The following is a 10,000-nucleotide window of genomic DNA, read 5'->3' as shown; positions in this document are numbered from 1 at the left end:
AGGGTAAATGTTTTGTACCAAGTTTCGGTTTCAAATTTTACCACAAGGCTTGCAATTTTGGAGGTCAATTACATCCACCCCAGTGCTCAATTGGCACTTACTTTATTTTATTTTATTAAATTTTCTTTTTCTTTTCTTTCTTTGTCCCATTTATGTTTAGCCCCTTGTGGGCAATAAAGAAGTAAGTTTACTTCCCATTCACATGATTCCTGGTTTAGCCCCAAAGCGATGCACCTTGAGCAAGTGTCTTCTAATAAAGTTTCGGGCTGACCAAGGTCTTGTGAGCGGATTTAGTATCAGTAAAAGCGAAGAAGCCCGTGTGTTTGTATATGTGTGTGTGTGTGTGTGTGTATGTGTGTGTGGGTGTGTGTGTATGTGTGTGTGTGTGTGTGTGTTTGTGACTGTATTTACTATCTCCCCACCACAACTTGACAACCGGTGTTGGTGTATTTACATCCCCGTAATTTAGCGGTTTGGCAACAAAAGAGAACCGATAGAATAAATCCCAAATTTAATAAAAATAACAGCTTAGGGGTTGATTCATTCGCCTAAAAGTTCTTCAGGGACGTGCTCCAGCATGGCCGCAGTCTAAATGGCTGAAACAAGTAGAAGTTAAATGAAATACCACGATCTCCCAGCTTTCTGTTACCTAAAATACAAGTCCTCCAGTCTGGTTGAAAGAGAATTCGTTATTAATATATACATTTCTTTACTGTCCACAAGGGGCTAAACATAGAGGGGACAAACAAGGACAGACAAAAGGATTAAGTCGATTACATCGACCCCAGTGCGAAACTGGTACTTTATTTATCGACCCTGAAAGAATGAAAGGCAAAGTCGACCTCGGCGGGATTTGAACTCAGAACGTAACGACAGACGAAATACCTATTTCTTTATTACCCACAAGGGGCTAAACACAGAGGGGACAAACGAGGACAGACAAACGGATTAAGTTGATTACATCGACCCCAGTGCGTAACTGGTACTTAATTTATCGACCCCGAAAGGATAAAAGGCAAAGTCGATCTCGGCGGAATTTGAACTCAGAACGTAGCGGCAGACGAAAAACCGCTTAGCATTTCGCCCGGCGTGCTAACGTTTCTGCCAGCTTGGCGCCTTTCGTTATTAATGTATAATGCATGTGTGAACCAAATGAAGCCATATAGTGAGGTTTCTTGTAACAAGAACGAATAAATCAGTGGCCGACTGTATTTTCTCAACATATAAACTGTGGAAAACGATACGGAGAAAATGATACTGTTACTTAGCTCCCTATTATATGAAGAACTCTGTTATTCCACAACAAATGAGTATTCAGTGTTGGTATTTATTCTTTTGAGGTTCAATTGTAATTTTAGATGATATGAGAACGAAAATTAGAACATGGTTTAACAGAGTTTAGGTTGCACTTTGAAAAACGTTATTGCGATTACATGAAATGATCAAGACGATTTCGTCGTTTCAAAATATGTTTTGCCAGTTTACAATCCAACTTAACGAATATCCGTGTGCTGTTGTATTTCCTGAGTGAGATACAACAGTTTCGGATCATTTCACTTTGACCGGCAGATTTAAAAAAATAATTTTTTGTAACTAAACACTTTTAAACTTCGACAAACGAAATATACACCACCGGAAGTTCTTGTTGACAAACAACAGCAGTAATTGTATTCACCTCAATAGACGTCATTGATTTGTTGAAATTGCCGAAATACGAGAAATTTAACAACATATACCTTACAAACTACAGAATTTTCTAAGAACGCCAAGAGAAAAAGATGTTTTATGTAACACATTCTACCAGTATACGAAGTTTAAAAGTGTTTAGTTACAAAGAAATTATTTTTTAAATTTGCTGGTCAAAGTGAAAAGATCCACAGTTTCCGAAGGTATTGGATAGTCTGGGGCTATATTAGAAGACACTTGCCCAAGTATTCGATGCCGCACAGTGGGACTGAACCTAAAACCACGTGTTGTAATGAGAGCTTCTTAACTGCACAGCCACGCCTAGGATCGATATTAGAAAACAGTCGCACACCATATAAGTTTTGATTCTGTTCCTTTGCATCATGAGATCAATTCTTACTGGAGCCGACTGCATCTTTCACTCCGTCAACGAACAGTTTTTTTACCCTTTCCGTGTGAAGTCAATAAAATAAGTGTTAGTTAAATATTTTGGTGCATTTAATCCTTTTTAATCAGTTTGATTAACCCTTTGTAAAAATTGTCTTTGATAACGAAAAAAGTAAAGGATCCACTTTGTTAACAACATGATCTTAAATTCGATCAGACAATAAGAGAAGGCACCGACTCATAGATGAAAGCAATAACTTTACATCTACTAGGTCGGTGTCTTTGCCTTCGTTATCTTTTCTATAAATATTTCCATAGTTATATTATTCTTTATTGCCCACAAGGGGGTAAACATAGAGGGAACAAACAAGGACAGACAAACGGATTAAGTCGATAACAGCGACCCCAGTGCGTGACTGGTACTTAATTTATCGACCCCGAAAGGATGAAAGGCAAAGTCGACCTCGGCGGAATTTGAACCTCAGAACATAAAGACAGACGAAATACCGCTAGGCATTTCGCCCGGCGTGCTAACGTTTCTGCCAGCTCGCCGCCTTTATTTCCATAGTTATAACTCTGATGAACTTCCTAGTTTAGTACCTTTTCTCGGGACCTTTAAAAATGTCATCTACTTCTCTTTCCAGGCGCATCGTTTTTCTGTTGAGTTTGTTGTTTCTCATAAGTCTTTCTATTCTAACAGCTTCTTTCCTCAAACTGCTTCTTTCTGGAACTCACTAACATCGTCTTGATTTCATCTGCTCTATGACATTCAGATTTTAAAGCTTTCTGTCAATCTACATCTTTTGGATTTGGAAGCCCCTTCTTTTCCTTCCTTGTAGTCCCATGCGATACAGGCTACAGTGGCCTTATTTGGAGCAAAACCGTATAAGATTTTTTCTTAAAAAAAAACGTAATTAAAAATTATTACACTTTTATTTCTTTATTGCCCTCTAGTGGGCTAAACAAGGACAGACAAACGGATTAAGTCAATTATATCGACTCCAGTAACTGGTACTTATTTAATCGACCCCGAAAGGATGAAAGGCGAATTCGACCTCGGCGGAATTTGTACACTGAACGTGGCGGCAGATGAAATACTGCTAAGTATTTCGCCCGGCGTGCTAACGTTTCTGCCAGCTCACCGCCTGTTACATTTAATTGATATATTAGAGATAACAAACGTTAAAACAAAATACCTGACGTTTACATTTCTTATATAGACAGCTCGTGTTACGTCCAACATCAGTCGACTGTTTTACAACAGATATATAAACAAATCGAAATAATTCCTTGTATCTGGGGTAAAAATTTCTGATTAAAAAAAGATACCACAATAACTAAAATGAAACAACGGTTAAATATAAATATAATTTGTGACTTGTCACTAGCTGTTACTAATAGCAAAATTAAGACATCACTTAGATTAATTACATTTAACGATTGTCATACTTATATTATATTTAATATTAAACATTTCAAATGGTTACAGTCTGTGGTTTCCGTCAAGTAATTTAGAAGTTAATTTTGGCAACAGCTCTTTTTTTATTTCTTTTCAGAAGTGTAGAGAAAATATTTTGAAGGAATGGTTCTGTTATTTGACAAACTTAAGTAGACATAAGTGGCGTAGTTAGAGTATGTGCCGCCCAGAGTCGCCCTTGAGTTTTCTCACACTTGCCTCCAGTGACACTAAGCTTATACAATCTACAGAGTTATACTGAAGAACCAAAAGTTCCATCCCACAAAAGTTTTGCCTGGTGTGGATCACCCCTCACTATTCTACTTTATTTCAAAACTTTGCCATAAAGGCATAACACAGAGGGAGTAGCTTGCAGGCTGGACAAAAACATTGATGAGATGAGTGATGAAAAAAGGATGATATTGATGGGGGAAGACAAAAGACGTCCGCCGATTTTTTGCTTCTCTAAAACATTATTCTCATCTTTTTTTTTTTTTACACAGAAAAAAACAACACGAGGTATCAAACCTCTTACTCCAGTTCTTACAATTAGTGGACTTAGTAGTCCATTACAAATTGAGGCGCTGAGAATAAAAATGCAATGCGCATGTCAAAATAAAACGAAAGAGAGAAATAAAACAATTTATACGATGGTCTGCATGCTTCGTCTGACACCACTATCACCCAGCTTTGCTGAAATTTTCTTGTTGATGATGAGGTCGCTAAAAGCAATTTCAGTCCTATGTGCCTTACATAGGCGAATAGTACAGATTCAGGTGCGTAACGCTTGTAACCCTGGGATACCAGCTGAATATACGGAAGCTCTTCCAGCATTGCGAAAGCTTTAGTGACTACCAGGAAAAGAGGTTGCAATATCTTGAAGTAGTTCCTGCGGTTTTTTGCGTAGGACAAAGCATTTCCGATGTTTTATTTCACCCAAAACTCACTCTTTTACTTGTTTCAACACATTTGACTGTGGCCATGCTAGATCACCGCCTTTTAGTCGAGCAAATTGACCCCAGGACTTATTCTTTGTAAGCCTAGTACTTATTCTATCGGTCTCTTTTGCCGAACCGCTAAGTGACGGGTACGTAAACACACCAGCATCGGATGTCAAGTGATGTTGGGGTGGGGAGCCATATATATATATATATATTTATATTATATTGAGGGTACTACTATTCGTAGAAACCACACGCTAAGAGGGACCAATGCGGTCGAAACTACTAAAATAAACAAAATTTTACCGAATGCAAAACTTCAAAGCAAATCATTTAAAAAAAGAATTTAGTTACATATCACCTGTGATTTCGCAATTAATGCAGAATATGCATTCTATGTTCATCAGTGCAACAAACTCAAGATATATAAGAAAAAACATAACGTTACAAACCCGATAGCCAACCGTAGATTTCGTCGTAGCACGTACGAATGTTTATCTTTACATATCTATGAAAATGGCGGGCTTATTCGCAATGCATTTCGTATATATATATATATATATATATACGACGGGCTTCTTTCAGTTTCCGTCTATCAAAGCCACTCACAAAGGCTTTGGTCGGCCCGAGGCTATAGTAGAAGATACTTGTCCAAGGTGCCACGCAGTGGGACTAAACCCGGAAGCATGTGGTTCGTAAGCAAGCTACTTACCACACAGCCACTCCTATGCCTATGACTTCTAATATTTCTATCACAACTGGTTTTTAAATGAAGTTTCGGAAGTGAAGCGATAACTATTCTGCAAGTGCTGCTGTTTTCGTTGATGACGACAATGAATATGATATGATACTGGTTGTATTAGTAATTACACATTATGAATTGGATGCATAGATGGACTTGGAGAAAACAGGATTTTTGTTGCCGTTGCTTCATAACCATGGAATTAGAGTTTGTGATGGCAAGGATTGAGGGAGATACTGCTGGTATGGTCGTGTCGATTTTGTTACTGTTGTAGGGTGTATGGTATTAATGTCATTGGGGAAAACGGGGTACTTTTTAAAACATACTTTTGGTAAATGCACCTGAAAGCAGCAGCTTCCTCTCTACCCTCAATTTCTTCAAATGGTATTTGAAGAAATTGATGAGAACTTGGCCAAATAGAAAAGTTCTTATCTTCATACTTTTCAGACTGGTCCTCCACGCAACTTCTTTCGCTACAACCATTAAGCAAAGAAAGCCTGCCTCCCTTCTCTGCCAAAAGAAGGTGGGCCTCGATCTTCCCATACGCGGTGTACAACCGGATACGTCTTACACAAGGCAGCAGCTGCTTGACGCAAGCCCACAAATCACTAAAGCACCAACAAATAGTGCTTTCTTAGTTTGGCACAGGACCATATATTTACAATACAAGGTTATAATCTATCAGTAGCATCTATTTTATCAATTTCATCAAAGTTGACTCCAGCTGGATTCGATCTCGCAACATAAAATCATGCTACTGACTAAGGCAGAGTTGCTCTAATAATCTAATAAGTATGGTCCGTAGGTTTGTTGATCTAACAATTATGCTAATTCTCAAAGAAGCCTATCTTCTCTCACTATCTCTCCCTCTCTCTCTCACTCCCCCTCTCTCTGTCTCTGTCTCTGTCTCTCTGTCTCTGTCTGTCTGTCTGTCTGTCTCTCTCTCTCTCTATATATATATGTATGTATGTATGTATGTATGTATGTATGTATGTATCTGTGCGTCTGTGTTTGTGTCCTCACCGTTGCTTGACAACCGTTGTCGGCGTGTTAACGCTCCCGTGACTTAGCGGTTCGGCATAAGAGACCGATAGAATAACTACTAGGCTTACAAAGAATAAGTCCTGGGGTCGATTTGTTCGACTAAAGGCGGTGCTCCAGCATGGCCGCAGTCAAATGACTGAAACAAGTGTAAGAAAACTGTTTATTTCTTTGAAATTTAAACCCACTGAAATCTTAATAGATCAGACAACGAAGTGACTTTTATATGATGAAATTATGAAGTATAAGTTGAATAATTGTCAGTGAATGAACATCAGTAGATTAATTACGTGGTAGAAGTCCCACACTAACCATTTAACACAGCCGTTCTCTACTATTTTTGGCTATGGACTTCTTTGAATCCTACATTACTCGGGTGAGTCCTCCTAATTATTCGATGTTTAAAAGATCTTGTTATATTTTTGTGATTAAATATTATTGGAAATTGTATTTTAAAAATGTTTAACTATTTTAAGTAGTGTAAAAGTATATAAGCAACTTATTCTTTTATTGTTTTATTCTTTTAATTTTACTAGTTTCTGCAAAGAGTGAGAGAAAGTTGGGGCGAAAGAGTACAACAGGGGGCGCCACCACCCCCTGCCAGAGCTTCGTGGAGCTTTAAGTGTTTCGTTCAAAAAAACATACACAACGCCCGGCCTGGAAATCGAAACCGCGATCCTCCGACCGCGAGTCTGCTGCCCTAACCACTGGGCCATTGCGTCTCCACTGCGCCCTTTTAAAGCCTAGACAGACTCATGGGCGTATGTGTTCCCCAGCTGGACGGGACGCCAGTCCATCGCAGCGTTACTCATTTTTGCCAGCTGAGTAGACTGGAGCTATGTGAAATGAAGTGTTTTGCTCAAGAACACAGGAATCAAAATCACAATCTTACGATCATGGTACTAACACCCTAACCACTAAGCCACGCGCCTCCACTATATATATGTATATATCAACTCTCATACATACATACATACATACATACATACATACATACATACATACATACATACATACATACATACATACATACATACATACATACATACATACATACATACATACATACATACATACATACATACATACGTACGTACGTACATACATATAGTTGTATACGCGTTTATGCTTTCATACATCTATAAAGAAATATAGAACTAAAAAATCTCATTCATTATTTCCCTGTCAGATTTTGACAGATTTTACTTTTGGGAATTAATTCGAACATTCATGATTTTCATATTCGGAATTTTCGTCGAACGTATATGAGAAAAGAAACTAATTTAATAACTTAAGCGTCTGAAATCTTAAAGCTGTTATAACACTGCGATTATTGGCGACAGAAAATTTTTGAACGCTTAAAATATTAATACTGGATATTACTAACACGTATTTAAATGAAGATTAGAATTAATTTCTTTTATACAATTAAGTTGGGCATTTAAAAGACTTAAGCAATTAGATTTTGAATTATTATATTACAATCATTTTGGGCAATATTTTGGACGTTTATTGGTGTTAGGTTCTTGATTTTGAAACCGTTCTTTATTCTGATTAAATTTTAAAAATAACTTCCAACACTAAAATGCAGAATAATTATCTGTTTTAGTAACTGTTTTCTGACACACACACCCGTGCGTCTGTGTGTGTGTGTGTGTGTGTGTGTGTGTGTGTGTATGTGTGTGTGTGTGTGTGCGTGTGTGTGTGTATTGTGCGTGCGCAGAGAAAGAGAGAGAGAGAGAGAGAGAGAGAGAGAGAGAGAGAGAGGGCAATACATAAAATTACAATATATGAAAATAACAATACATAGAATCTTGATACGTTAATTGGGTTTCTTTTTCTATCTTTTATTACTTTCGATTATTGAACTGTTGCCATGCATATATATATATGTATATATATATAGAGAGAGGGAGAGAGAGAGAGACGGTTATTCTAACCTCTAACTCTACTAACCTATATACATCATATATATATATATATACACACACACATATATATATGTATATGCATTATATATATATATATATGTATAACATCAACAATCAAGGAACGGCCATAATAGGCCATTCACCCACTAGAAATAACAGCCAAAGCTTCAACCGCAAATAAAAGTCAATTCCGTAAACAGGAGAAAATTTAAAAAACATTTACCCTGTAATTTCTTATACGATGCACCGTTTCGTCTGCTGTTTAATGGTAAACTAACCTGATTAAATTAAATCAAGCCAATCTTCCATAGGCCCTCAGATTCTTCAGTAAGAAATAGCCACAAGTCGGAACAGATATTTTCACGAGGCATCTCCGACCCTGCCAAGGTAATATCTGACCTAAAATTTTCAAATCATCGCACTCGCGCCAAATTTATCGGCAGCAAATAAATATAAGCCGTCGATTCCATTACGGAATTAACCAGAAAATTCATAATTAATCAATATAGGGTGGCAAAAAAAAATTTTGTAGAATTTTTTTGCCACCAGCGGCCTAGTGGCAGGGTCGGAGATGCCTCGTGAAAATATCTGTTCCGACTTGTGGCTATTTCTTACTGAAGAATCTGAGGGCCTATGGAAGATTGGCTTGATTTAATTTAATCAGGTTAGTTTACCATTAAACAGCAGACGAAACGGTGCATCGTATAAGAAATTACAGGGTAAATGTTTTTTAAATTTTCTCCTGTTACGGAATTGACTTTTATTTGCGGTTGAAGCTTTGGCTGTTATTTCTAGTGGTGAATGGCCTATTATGGCCGTTCCTTGATTGTTGATGTTGAACTTAAAAATGGTCTATGACTATTTAATTTTTTCCCACTAGGCCGCTGGTGGCAAAAAATTCTACAAAATTTTTTTTTGCCACCCTATATTGATTAATATATATATGTATATTATATATATATATATATATATATATATATATATATATATATATATATATAATATATATATATATATATATATATATGTATATATATATATATATATATATGTATATATATATATGTATATATATATGTACATATATATATAATGTATGTACATATATATAATAATATATATAATATATATATATTATATATATATATATATATATATATATATATTTTTGATACTTTGATAGGTTTAGGCCAGTATTTGCCCAGGTCATGTTAACTTAATAGCACTACCTGGCAAAGTCATTCAAATCAGGAATCGGAAAATATGAACCATTTGAGGTGAGTGTTATTGTTTACGGGGACATATCCTACTGTAGGAGGTTTATCCGGAATTTTTTGAATGAATTTTTCCAAAGACCTCTTGACCTTTATGGGGTCTGTTTTCTGCGTTAATGTGTTTTGGTGTAATCTAAAAAACAGCAGGGCCAATTGAAGGGAAATAATTGTGCCGTATTGTTGCTCTGTGATGCGTGTATAATTTAGATTGTGAGCGGATTGCACGGGATCTAAATCTTGGGTGTATCCTAAAAGCGATGCCAGCATCATTTGGGCAAGGCTGATGGAATATTTCCCACATTATGCAGGTGATGTAGCGCTCACGGCGGCGTGGGGAGAATAAAGTAGAAAAGTGAAAGATAATGATGTGGATATCTCTCGACTGAAAATTCTGAGAATCCAGGAACACATTCTGCAAGCCATGTCAACTTTGCTGTTTATACGAGCGGCCCAGCTTATGTTATTGTCCACAGTTACTCCTAAGTCTCTGATGTTGTTGGATGCCATTAGAGTTTCACCTGAAGCAAGGGAGTATGGGAGTT

Source organism: Octopus sinensis, linkage group LG4 (assembly GCF_006345805.1).
Source record: "Octopus sinensis linkage group LG4, ASM634580v1, whole genome shotgun sequence".
NCBI lineage: Eukaryota > Metazoa > Mollusca > Cephalopoda > Octopoda > Octopodidae > Octopus > Octopus sinensis.
This window is presented reverse-complemented; position numbering follows the sequence as displayed.